The sequence below is a fragment of the Otolemur garnettii genome, unplaced genomic scaffold, assembly GCF_000181295.1.
Source record: "Otolemur garnettii isolate 467f Iridium unplaced genomic scaffold, OtoGar3 scaffold00181, whole genome shotgun sequence".
NCBI classification, from domain to species: domain Eukaryota; kingdom Metazoa; phylum Chordata; class Mammalia; order Primates; family Galagidae; genus Otolemur; species Otolemur garnettii.
The window spans coordinates 2584920-2590523 of record NW_003852576.1 but is presented as its reverse complement, the minus strand read 5'-3'; the positions used below and the strand labels follow the sequence as shown (position 1 = coordinate 2590523).

General features: G+C 43.6%; 1 protein-coding gene across 5 annotated transcripts in view; it reads right to left on the bottom strand.

Annotated features, from left to right (window-relative positions):
- LIMCH1 (LIM and calponin homology domains 1) overlaps positions 1-5604 on the bottom strand; it is a 359691-nt gene that overhangs the window by 115528 nt on the left and 238559 nt on the right. The window lies entirely within an intron of this gene.

The window sequence follows — 5604 nt, the reverse complement described above, 5'->3', positions numbered from 1 at the left end:
AAGGAAGGAAGGAAGGACTTTGTTCCGGTATTTCAGTTATTTGAAATAACTGCAATCCTTCTTTTTCCAGTTGGTGTTGTTATCACACAAACATATCCATTCGTTGTTGAACTTAGCTATGCCAACAGTGCCAGTCCCCTACCTCTCCCAGATCCACCCCCGTCTCACGACCCTCTTCTGCTCAGTACGAGGCCTCCAACTGTACCACGCTGCCTCCCAGAGAAACCACGAGCCCCTCCTCCCGGGAGTGTTGCTCTCCTGATGGCCCACGGAGGAAGCAGTGGTGACATGAGGAGCACACGTGAATGTCATTTGGCATACTGACACATTACAGATGACTGGTTAGAAAAATGAGGGGACAAGGGAAGGATTAAAAGTCACCTTACTTATTATTATTAGCATATTTATGAGCACATATTGAGGGAAAAGTTGCTATAATAATAAAGTATCACTGAAAACTGGAAAAATATTTTGCCACTATGAGAATCGAAGCTCACTAGTGAATTCTTTTTAAAAAGACTTTTTTTTTTCTTTTTTTCAGACAGGCACCCTGAGTAGAGCACTGTGGGGTCATAGCTCACAGCAATCTCAAGCTCTTGGGCTCAAGCAATCGTCTTGCCTCAGTTTTTCTATTTTTAGTAGAGACTGGGTCTCCATCTTGCTCAGGCTGGTCTTGAATTCCTGAGCTCAAACAATCCACCCACCTCTGTCTCTAAAAAGGCCTTTAAAAAAAACAAACAAACTACTATTCTTAAGAGAGTAGGTTAAAGATGAAGGTAGGCATTAGATATAAGAAGACCATCAGGACGACTTAATCTTGTGATATAAACTAAACATTTGTAGCTTACCTACATTGAGCGTTTATACCACGTGCCTGGTCTGTGCTAGGCACATACATAGATTATCTCTCTTTATTCTCAAAATAGCCACAAGCAATAGGCGTTCTCCTTTTCACAGATGAGAAACTGCGGCACAGGGAGGTTATGTACAAACCCAGTCACCTAGCTGCTAAGAGTGCCTCCCAATTAAGTCCACATGGAAGAAGGAAATGAAGTTTCTCCAGATGTGAAAAATCAAAGTCTAGGGTGGCGCCTGTGGCTCAAAAGGATAGGGCACTGGACCCATATGCCAGAGGAGGCAGGTTCAAACCCAGCCCCACCCCACCCCCTAAAAAAGAAAAATTGAAGTCTAAAAAATGGTAATATTTTTCCCAACAAGTGATTGCTGCTTTTATTGCTGCATTTTTGAAATTTCAATTTTTTTTTTTTTTTTGGAGACAGTGTTACTTTGTCATCCTGGATAGAGTGTCATGGCGTCATCACAGCTCAAAGCAACCCCAAACTCCTGAGTTCAAACGATCCCCCTGCCTCAGTAGCTGGGACTACAGGCACCTGCCACAATGCCTGGCTAATTTTTCTATTTTTAGTAGAGACGGGGGTCTCGTTCTTGCTCAGACTGATCTAGAACTCCTGAGCTCAGGCAATCCACCTGTTGTGGCCTCCTAGAGTGCTAGGAATACAGATGAGAGGCACTCTGCCTCCCAGCCTTCGAAACTTCAGTTTTAATTCTTTCATTTATCCCGTCTTTTCTCTTTCTCCTTCCTTCCTGTCTCCCACCAGCGTGCACACCCACATACACGTCCTCTCTTCACTGGGCTTTGCAGGTATCTCTTTGATTGGCCTCTCAGCCCTGAGTGCTTCTTGCCCAGAGGAAAGCAAAGGATGGGTGTTGTTCTCTCTAGAAATCACGTGAGACCACAATACCTGTGACCAGCTTGCAGTCTCATAAGAGATGCATGACTGTGGCCCCCCAGATTCTCAAGAAGGTGCTCTTCCTGCATACACACCCACCTTGCACACCATGTTGTGTCCAGCACTCAGCCTGCACACACAAAGGCTGTGTGATGCTCCCTAGCCCAAATGATTCGGACTGGGAGATTTAAATAACTGCAGGGCTGTTTCTAACTCCTTGCTGCAACCTAATGATGCTGGAGGGGAGCCAGGCCCCAGGCAGGAGAAAAGCCAGGAGGAAGAGCTGCCCAGCCAAGAGCTGACAAGGGCAGCCACCAGAGCAAGGGACAGGGACTGTGCCTTTAATCACACAAAATGCACCCTGTATAATTCTCATCTGCCTTGCTCTCCACACTGAGATTTTTTCCACATTTACAATTTTAAGCAAACCCCACATCTTAGTGTGCTAACTTTGGAAGCCAAATAGTATAACAGCATCTCAGTTCCAAGGGAGAAGAAGGAGACGTCGCTTTACTACAATGACGGCCTATATTTAGCTGTTAGTAACACAGAGCTGGCAAACCCATAAGACTCAGCCGTCTTTATAAGAAGATTTAAAGGACTCTTCAAAAAAGTCAACATCGTGATAAAAACAAAAATTGGCAATCAAAGCGACATAATGACCAAACACAACATACGATCTTTGATCAGATCTCAGATCCAAAAAGAAAAATTTAAGAAGGCTGTAAAAGGCTCAGCACCTGTAGGACAGTGGTCTTGGTGCCAGCCACCTACACCAAGGCCAGCGGGTTTGAATCCAGCCCGTGCTAGCTAAACAACAATGACAACTGCAATAAAAAATAGCTGGGCACTGTGGCAGGCACGGCTACTTGGGAGGCTGAGGCAAAAGAATCACTTAAGCCCAAGAGTTTAAGGTTGCTGTGAACTGTGACGACACGGCACTCTACCAAGGGTGGCATAGCGAGACTGTCTCAAAAAAAAAAAAAAAAGGCTGTAAAAGTCAAATTTAAATATGTATATTGAACCATATTGTTGAATACATGTTAATTTTCTTAGGTGTGATTGTATTCGCCTGAGTGAATGTCTTTATTTTTAAGCATATATTTGAATTATTTAAGCAGAGTCATCATAATGTAGGTAACTTAACTTTCAAATGGTCAAAAAAAAAGTCTGTGTGTGTACATATACATGTGCACACATGGAGGGTGGGGACCGTGAGCCTGTCCGCCTGTCCATGGAGGGACATAAAGCAAATATGGCAAAATCTTAATGAGACCAGGGGTCAGTAAACATTTTTTGTAAAGGGTCAGATAATAAATATTTTAGGACCTGTGAGCCATAGGGTGGTCTCTGTTAAAATACTTCAACACTGTTGCTGTAACCAGACCATAGGTAGACAAATACGCAGCTGGCCTGCATTCCAACAAACTTCAGTCACAAACAGGCTCACCGACTACATCTGTGCTCAGATGACCCCGCTGAAGGTAAAGGGTATTCAGTTATTTGCTGTACTGCTTTTCCAAATTTTCCTATACATTCGAAATTTTTCCCAACAAGTCATGACAAAAGGTTCTTAACTGTATAAAAATATACATCTAGGTAGGGTTGTAACTTCACTGGCTAAATCAATTCCGCAGAATTCAAGGAAAAATAGCTGTCACCTCTGAGACAACCATTATAAAGGCACTCAGGTAAATATGTTCAGGTGCTACTGATGGAAAGTGACCATTTTTGGCTAACCAGAAAGTACTGGAATCTGAATTTTAATTCAACAGAGAGGTATAACATAAATTTCCTAAAAGAGTCTATTTTGTACTAGACTAATGTCAATGCACGGATTTATATCACTGTTTATGTAACTCCCATGCATCAATCCTCCTTGTTCACAGACCACAGCTTGCCACTTCACGAGTTTCTGGGCCTGTCCTGTGTATGAAAAACATTCCCCAGGGCCATGGTGGAGACTTGAGTTTGCTGCCCTCCCAGGGCCTCGCACTCTGAGCGAGTCTTTGCATCTTACTCCTTTCTTTTCTCTCTCCAAAGGCAAGATGAGAGAATGGCCTGGACAGTCTCTACGGGTACTCACTCAGTATTTAAATAAATTAAATTCAATGCACTGGGCTCCCTTCTAGGTACGTATGAGGTACGTATGAGAATGAATGAATAAAATTCTTTAGTCTTCACAATCCATCAAATACTTGGATTTGTTGAGCATAAAAGGAGCACTGACACCAATTTAGACAATGGGAATGAGAGAAGAATGAACACACCACGGGACTCAGCATAACCCACAGCTTCGGCAGCAGCAGAAGGACCTTGCAGGGCTATCAGAGTTAGAGAAAATACACATTAAGAACACAGCTCAGAGTCCCCACGTGTCTGGCACCTTATGGGCACTCATTAAATGGAAATTATTACGATGACATTTTTGTCCACTCAGGTCAAGAAAGAACCATGAAGAACAGTTTGACCATCAATGCAAAACAGGTACTCTGTTCATACAGGTACATGCCGACCTCGCCAGTTATATTGCAGATTGTTAAAGAAAGGTAATTACTGCTTTAGTTCTTATTAACCACCAGCATGGTACTTTAATCCAGGCAGCCTCAAACGCAGGAGCAGGCTACGTATCAAAAGTTCGTTTGTAAGGTCGCTGTATGGAAGTCACCATTTGCAATCATCCCACAGAAATAAATCCTTGTGTGATGGTTCCCAGTTCAGGCCACAAAAAGCTACTGATGGGAAAATGCCAGGTGCATCTCCTCCTGGCTGCAGCCAGATCAAGTATCTCAGCAGCTTTAGGCCACACAAGAAGTTTCCCTAGTTTGCGGCAGTGCTACTGGAGGGCGGCCCAGCAATTCTTCCTCATGTATCCCTGAGAGCCAGGACTGTCTCCCTCTGTTCTTGAGAAGGCAACAAGGATGGGCCTGTCTTCCCCTTTCTCAGGTTGCTGTTTCCATCAGCAAAAGGGTTTCTCCCTTTCCTTGATCCATTCTAAGAGCAGGCAGCTTTCTGGATCCTGGGGCAGGCAGCCAGCATGTGGTGGTTCTCTGCGGAAATCAGACAGAAGCTGCCGTCTGCGCCCAATCCCCTTGGCTTCCTTTCTTTTATACCAGCAGGGAAAGATCAACCTGACAGTGGATTTGGAGGAAGGTAATGCTCATTTGGGTTTCAGATGAATCCAGACACCTCCACCGCCAGGTATTTAACATGCAATACACACACACACATAAAACATCCATATAATTTTCAATTTCTTTTGTTTTGTGCAGTTTTTGGCCAGGGCTGGGCTTGAATCTGCCACCCCCGGTATATGGGGCAGCATCCCACTCCTTGAGCCACAGGCACCACCATAATTTTTACTTTCTATAAATGAAAAGACTAGATGGACAATATCAAAATGTATATTAGGATTAATATTTGCTTTAAAAATCTTAATAAGGATTTGAATATCTCGGAAAGATTTACAAATTTATCATACAAGATTCAGATCTTGTTAGAAACCTAATAACAAACGCGAAACACTGCTTTTCTACGCGACCTAGAAGACTTTTTAAACATGGTTTTTGTTAGGTTTTCTACATTTGAGGCCAACTCCCTTTAATAGAAGTGCAATTAAGGAATTCAGAACTTAAGGAATATATTACCCAAATATCTCCAGGAACTTGCCCCATAATTAATAGAATTGGGAGATTTCCTGTACCTGCCCTGCGCTCACAGTTGCTGCCACAGCCTGTCCCGGTCAGAGCCAAACTCCGGGGACTGGCCAGTGGCCAACACCAGTCAGCACTTGCCAGACTCCCAATGCATTTTTATTTGCCAGGAGCCCTTAATGAGGATACCAGCTCTTCCA